The 7,190-nt window shown below is 47.6% G+C and overlaps 1 long non-coding RNA gene across 5 annotated transcripts in view; it reads right to left on the bottom strand.

The window, feature by feature from the left end:
* Positions 1–4,147: 4,147 nt before the first annotated feature.
* The window catches only part of LOC126995323 (uncharacterized), a 4,729-nt gene continuing 1,686 nt past the window's right edge, over positions 4,148–7,190 (bottom strand). The window contains exons 2-4 of one of the 5 annotated variants that reach the window (XR_007750206.1): positions 6,963–7,190; positions 6,693–6,826; positions 4,148–6,626 (exon numbers count right to left, since the gene is read on the bottom strand). The exon at positions 6,963–7,190 is cut by the window's right edge and continues 720 nt beyond it. This is a non-coding gene — a long non-coding RNA (uncharacterized LOC126995323). Of the gene's footprint in view, positions 6,827–6,962 lie in introns of all 5 variants that reach the window. The other 4 variants (XR_007750205.1, XR_007750204.1, XR_007750203.1 and 1 more) reach the window with 4 other exon arrangements.

Consider the following 7,190-nt stretch of genomic DNA (forward strand, 5'->3'; position numbering starts at 1 on the left):
CGCCACTATAAAACACTTGCCTGCGCCTTGACGGGGGGTGGGGGGGGGGGGGTCCGATTACCATCCAGGCCCCTCAAGAAAGTCTACCGGCGCTAAAGGCTGACACGTTAAAAGAAAAAAGAAAAAAAAAGTGGCTATGAGGGATGGATTAAATCACTCAAGCAGGCAGCCGCGTAATGAGCCAATAGGATTTATGGTCCCTGATTTTTTGTTGCCTCCTCCTCCTCCTCCTCCTTCCTCCTTCCTCCTCCTCCTCCTCCTCTGTATCTTATTGCTTCTCTTCCTTCGCTTCATTCTCCTCATCTTCCTCCTCCGCCTCTTCATTCTTTTTCTCATTCTCGGTATCTTCCTCCTCCTCCTCCTCCTCCTTCTCCTCCTCCTCCTCCTCCTCCTCCTCCTCCTCTGTATCTTATTGCTTCTCTTCCTTCGCTTCATTCTCCTCATCTTCCTCCTCCGCCTCTTCATTCTTTTTCTCATTCTCGGTATCTTCCTCCTCCTCCTCCTCCTCCTCCTCCTCCTGCTTCCTCCTTCCTCCTCCTCCTCCTCCTCTGTATCTTATTGCTTCTCTTCCTTCGCTTCATTCTCCTCATCTTCCTCCTCCGCCTCTTCATTCTTTTTCTCATTCTCGGTATCTTCCTCCTCCTCCTCCTTCCTCCTTCCTCCTTCCTCCTCCTCCTCCTCCTCTGTATCTTATTGCTTCTCTTCCTTCGCTTCATTCTCCTCATCTTCCTCCTCCGCCTCTTCATTCTTTTTCTCATTCTCGGTATCTTCTTCCTCCTCCTCCTCCTTCCTCCTTCCTCCTTCCTCCTTCCTCCTCCTCTGTATCTTATTGCTTCTCTTCCTTCGCTTCATTCTCCTCATCTTCCTCCTCCGCCTCTTCATTCTTTTTCTCATTCTCGGTATCTTCCTCCTCCTCCTCCTCCTCCTTCCTCCTTCCTCCTTCCTCCTCCTCCTCCTCCTCCTCCTCCTCTGTATCTTATTGCTTCTCTTCCTTCGCTTCATTCTCCTCATCTTCCTCCTCCATCTTCATTCTTTTCTCATTCTCGGTATCTCCCTCCTCCTCCTCCTCATCCTCCTCCTCCTCCTCCTCCTCCTCCTCCTCTGTATCTTATTGCTTCTCTTCCTTCGCTTCATTCTCCTCATCTTCCTCCTCCGCATCTTCATTCTTTTTCTCATTCTCGGTATCTTCCTCCTCCTCCTCCTCCTCCTCCTCCTTCCTCCTCCTCCTCCTCCTCCTCCTCCTCCTCCTCCTCTGTATCTTATTGCTTCTCTTCCTTCGCTTCATTCTCCTCATCTTCCTCCTCCGCCTCTTCAAACCTTTTCTCATTCTCGGTATCTTCCTCTTCCTCCTCCTCCTCCTCCTCCTCCCTGATGTATGTGTCTTCCTTTCTCGTCACGTCGCCCCTGCGGGATACTTAACATCTCCCAATCAGCCAATCAATAGATCCTGCAACTCCTCATTCCAGACTCTATTATTCCTCTTACCTTATACTCGTTCTCCTTATTCTTCTCCTGTATCTTATTTCTTATTCTTCTCCTCTTCCTTCGCTTCACTCTGCTTATCTTCCTCCTCCTCCTCCTCCTCCTCCTTCTCATTCTTTCTCTCATTCTTGGTATCTTAGTCTTCTTCTCCCTCCTCCTCCTTTCTCTTTGTTTATTCTTTTTTTGCTCCTATTTCTCCGTAACTTATTTTTCCTCCTCCTCCTCCTCCTCCTCCTCCTCCTCCTCCTCCTCCTCCTCCTCCTCCTCCTCCTCCTCCTCCTCCTCCTCCTTTCTTCACTTCCTTATCTTAATCTTCCCCATTCTTCTTCTTTTTTCTCTTCTTTCTTCTTCGTCTTATCTCGTTCCACCTTCTTATTACCTTCTTCCTCCTCTTCTTCTTCCTCCTCCTCCTCCTCTTATTCTTCCTCCACTCACTGAACGGAGAAGAAGGAGGAGGAGGAGGAGGAGGCGCCGAGGTGATGTGACCTTGAAGGGAATAACTCTTGTAGTGTCCAGTAAGGGTCAGCTTATTTGAACTGGTCCTTCCCTTCCCTTCCCTTCCCCTCTCTTCCCTTTCCTTTCCCTTCCCTTCCCTTCCTTTCCCTTCCCTTCCCTTCCCTTCTCTTCTCCTCCCTTCCCTTCCCTTCCCTTCCTCTCCCTTCCCTTTCCTTCCCTTCCCTTCTCCTCCCTTCCCTTTCCTTTCCTTCCCTTCCTCTCCCTTCCCTTCAGTCCGTTCCCTTCCCTTCCCTTCCTCTCCCTTCCCTTCAGTCCGTTCCCTTCCCTTCCCTTCCCTTCTTCTCCCTTCCCTTCCCTTCCCTTCCTTTCCCTTCCTTTCCATTCCCTTCCCTTTCCTTCCCTTCTTCTTAACCCTCCCTTCTCTTCGCCTTTTTACTCTCCCTCCCATTCCCTTCCCTTCCCTTTTCCCTTCCTTTACCCTCCTTTCCCTTCCCTTCCCTTCCCTTCCTCGGTATCTAGTGCTCTTATTCCTTACCGCACCCTTCCTTATCCCTTCTTTTCCCCTTCCCTTCTTCTACCTTCCTTCCCCTTCCTCTCATCCACCTTCCTTCTCCTCCATCTTCCCCCCTTCCCTTCTTCCACCTCCCTTCTCCTTTCCCCTCTTCCACCTTCCTTCCCCCTTCCCTTCTTCCACCTCCCTTCTCCTTTCCCCTCTTCCACCTTCCTTCCCCCTTCCCTCCTTCCACACTCCTTTCCCCTACCCTTCTTCCACTTTACTTCCCCCTTCCCTTTATCTACCTTCCTTCCCCCTTCCCCTCTTCCCCCTTCCCCTCCTCCACCTTCCTTACCCTTCCATTATTCCCCCTTCCCCCTTCCCCTCTTCTCTTCATTGCCGTTCCCTTCTCTTATCTCGTCTTTATTCTTACCCTTGTTCTCTATCCTTCCTCTTTACTCTGTTCCCTCCTTTCCCCTTTCCTTCTCTCTCTCTCTCTCTCTCTCTCTCTCTCTCTCTCTCTCTCTCTCTCTCTCTCTCTCTCTCTCTCTCTCTCTCTCTCTCTCTCTCTCTCTCTCTCTCTCTCTCTCTCTCTCTCTCTCTCTCTCTCTCTGTTACTCTTTACTACACTTCTTCCTTCATTCTCTTCTCTTCCCTTCTTCGTCTCCTCCACCTCCTCTTCCCCTCGCTTCCTTCCTGTCTCCTTCCCCTCTTCATGCCTTCCTTCTCCTCTCCTTCTCCTCTTCCTTTTCCATATGTCTCCACCACACCCTTTCCTCCTCCTCTTCCACCTCCCTTCCCTTCTTCATCACACCCTCTCTTCTCCCTCTCGTTCCCTTCTTCTCCCTTCTATACCACACCTGTCTCCCTCGTCGTCCTTCGTATCCACTCCTCCCCCTCTTCCCCCTCTTCCTCCTCTTCCTCCCCACAGATCATAAGTATTATTAATATGTAGGAGCAGCATCAATAGTAGTAGTAGTAGTAGTAGTAGGAGTAGAAGTAGTTGTTGTTTTTGTTGGTATTGTTTTAGTAGTAATAGTAGTAGTAGTAGTCACCATTTTCTGCTTTTCTTCTTTTTTCTTCTATTTCTTCATCTTCTTCTTCTTCTTCTTCTTCATGTAGTTGTTGTTGTTGTTGTTGTTGTTGTTATTGTTGTTACTATTATAATCATCATCATCATCACTTATTATTATCCATGATCATCACCAACATTAAATTTCCCGTTCCTCTCGCCATAAACACGCCTCAAAGCTTTCCCAGAGTCTCACGTAAGGTTCTGTGCATACCAACAGCAGCCTCACCCTCAGTGCTCGGGGTATACGATCACACAAGACCTTCTCCCTCAATGCTTCCGTCAGGTTTAAGATCACTCCCTCTCCCTGTGGTGGCGCCGCCGTGCGTACCTGTGGCCGGGGCAGGACGCGAGGTCACCCCGGCCCAAGCAGCGGCTATCAGTGTTTGGCAGATAGGAATGGTTGTTACCTGGAGACGTCAAGCATGATCTGTTGTTTGTGTTACCATGCTGAGCGCTGGTGGTGTGTGAGGGCGGGGGTGGGGTGGGGGGGGTAGTGGGTATGGCTGAGTTGTGTGGATGTTTGTGTTCGTGTGTGTGTGTGTGTTTGGAAGGGGTTGTGTTTGTGTGTGTGTTGGTGGGGGTAAGTTTATTAGAGTGTGTGTGTGTGTGTGTGAGAGAGAGAGAGAGAGAGAGAGAGAGAGAGAGAGAGAGAGAGAGACAGCTATGAAGGGGCCAGGGGAAGGGTTGACGTATATTACAGAACCAGAAATACTTGTCTCCCCGTAGGGAACCGCTGGAGCCTTCTCTGTCTCCCCCTCCCTCTCTCTCTGCAGCCTTTCCTCCTCCCCTCCCTGTGCCACCCTCCCTTCTGCCTTCCATCTCCGACGCAGATCCCCTCTCAGAGCTTGGAGCAGTGCCAGTTGTAACTGAATTCATGTAATTATCTAAAAAAAAGAATGATTGTAATGGAGCTGTTACATTTATAAGCAATCATAGTTTTAATAATTGAGCCTTAATTGAGCTGTACGGATCACAAAGCATAAATTTAGCCCAGCAAGTATTATTTTTCATTGTCAGCTAATCTCGGTGACAACATTATGGATACATTGTGTGAATTGAAGCTCATTTGTAACCTGCCTGTCGCCTCAACCTTTGGCAGGGTCAGGCAGCCTGTGGCGGATTTGGCGACCGTTGGACGTGTTCTGCATTTGTCGGACAGTCATTGAAAATAAACCACGGGTGGTCTTGCGCGCTGTTCAAGTATTTATAATAATTAAAATGATTCGAAGTTTCAACATCAAATAATAATTTCATCATTAGTACAGTATAGAATTGAATAAATAAATTCAATACAAATTATATGTATCAGTAATTGTAATTTGTAATCATCCCGAAGTAATTGTATTGAAGTTACAATTGAAAATCTGGAAGAGCAATGGTAATTGTAATGACCTATGAATTATGTAATTACTCCAAGCCTGCTCCTCTGTGTCCTCCTCCCCTCCCTCCAGCCCACTCCGCCCCCGCCCTGCCGACGCTCACACCTGCCGCAGCCCTCAGCAGTGCTCCTCCACGCAGTCCTCAGTGCCCTCACTCACCTTACATTCCTTTCTTCTAATTCTCCACTTCCTTACGCCGTCGCTTCTCTACCTGCCGCACCTTTTATTGACGCTCCTCCACTGACCTTACATTCCTTTCCTGCTCCTCACTCCACTGCATCATGTCACCACCCTCGCCTCCCAAAACCCTTATTAACATTTAGCCCGTGACCTTACATTCCTTTCCTGCTCCTCACTCCCTTGCATCATGTCACCACCCTCGCCTCCCAAAACCCTTATTAACATTTAGCCCGTGACCTTACATTCCTTTCCTGCTCCTCACTCCCTTGCATCATGTCACCACCCTCGCCTCCCAAAACCCTTATTAACATTTAGCCCGTGACCTTACATTCCTTTCCTGCTCCTCACTCCACTGCATCATGTCACCACCCTCGCCTCCCAAAACCCTTATTAACATTTAGCCCGTGACCTTACATTCCTTTCTTATTCACGTCATTCAGCTGCCCTTCCTCCACCTCCCACAGTGTTTACTAGTGACCTTACATTCCTACCTTCTTATGCACTCCATCCCCCTGTCTTTCCTTCCTTCCGCAGGCCTTAAAAACGTTCTGCTAGTGACCTTACATTCCTATCTTCTTATGCACTCCATTCCCCTGTCTTTCCTTCCTTCCGCAGGCCTTAGTAAAAACGTTCTGCTAGTGACCTTACATCTTTTTCCTCTTCTTCACTCCATTCCCCTCTCTGTTCTTTCTTCCGCAGGCCTTAGTAAAAACGTTCTGCTAGTGACAATATATTCCTTTTTTTCTTGCTCACTCCATTCCGCTGTCTGTTCCTCCTTCTGCAGCCATTACAAACGTTCTTTCATTTCTCTTACATTCCTTTCCTCTTCTTCTCTTTATCCCGCTGTCATTTCTTCCTTCCGCAACCATTACTTACATTCTACCAGTGACATTATGGGTCGTATTACAAGATATTTCGTTGCCCAAGAACACCTATTTGACAAGGCTGTCCTAGGAGTTGTGGGCATTTCCAGGAGTAGTTTCATGACCCTGGTGGTAGTTTGACCCTTCCTCTGTACCATGAACCTGAAGAAACACTCATTAGAACCCGACTGACCCCCTCTTCGACCTTAAGAAATAGCTGATGTTAGGAGCGAAAGTGTCTTAAAGTACCGACCTTTATTCCTTTTCTCTTCTTCACTGCATCCCTCTGTCTTTCCTTCCTAACCTTTATTAATCAACGCTTCCACCGGTACAGCTTTCTCCTCTCACCTTAGTATACTTAATGTCACCTCTCCACCTTAGTCCCATTATGTTTCCTCCTTTCACTTTAGTTGCACGATGTCACCTCTCCATGCACCTGTGAGAATCCTTATTTATGCTTCTCTCAGCCTTTCACTAGTTCCATAATATCACCTCTCCATGCACGTGTGAGAATCCTTATTTATGCTTCTCTCAGCCTTTCACTAGTTCCATAATGTCACCTCTCCATGCACCTGTGAGAATCCTTATTTATGCTTCTCTCAGCCTTTCACTAGTTCCATAATGTCACCTCTCCATGCACCTGTGAGAATCCTTATTTATGCTTCTCTCAGCCTTTCACTAGTTCCATAATGTCACCTCTCCATGCACCTGTGAGAATCCTTATTTATGCTTCTCTCAGCCTTTCACTAGTTCCATAATGTCACCTCCATGCACCTGTGAGAATCCTTATTTATGCTTCTCTCAGCCTTTCACTAGTTCCATAATGTCACCTCTCCATGCACCTGTGAGAATCCTTATTTATGCTTCTCTCAGCCTTTCACTAGTTCCATAATGTCACCTCTCCATGCACGTGTGAGAATCCTTATTTATGCTTTTCTCAGCCTTTCACTAGTTCCATAATGTCACCTCTCCATGCACGTGTGAGAATCCTTATTTATGCTTTTCTCAGCCTTTCACTAGTTCCATAATGTCACCTCTCCATGCACCTGTGAGAATCCTTATTTATGCTTCTCTCAGCCTTTCACTAGTTCCATAATATCACCTCTCCATGCACGTGTGAGAATCCTTATTTATGCTTCTCTCAGCCTTTCACTAGTTCCATAATGTCACCTCTCCATGCACGTGTGAGAATCCTTATTTATGCTTCTCTCAGCCTTTCACTAGTTCCATAATGTCACCTCTCCATGCACGTGTGAGAATCC

This window comes from Eriocheir sinensis, chromosome 8 (assembly GCF_024679095.1).
Source record: "Eriocheir sinensis breed Jianghai 21 chromosome 8, ASM2467909v1, whole genome shotgun sequence".
In the NCBI taxonomy this organism is placed as follows: Eukaryota; Metazoa; Arthropoda; class Malacostraca; order Decapoda; family Varunidae; genus Eriocheir; species Eriocheir sinensis.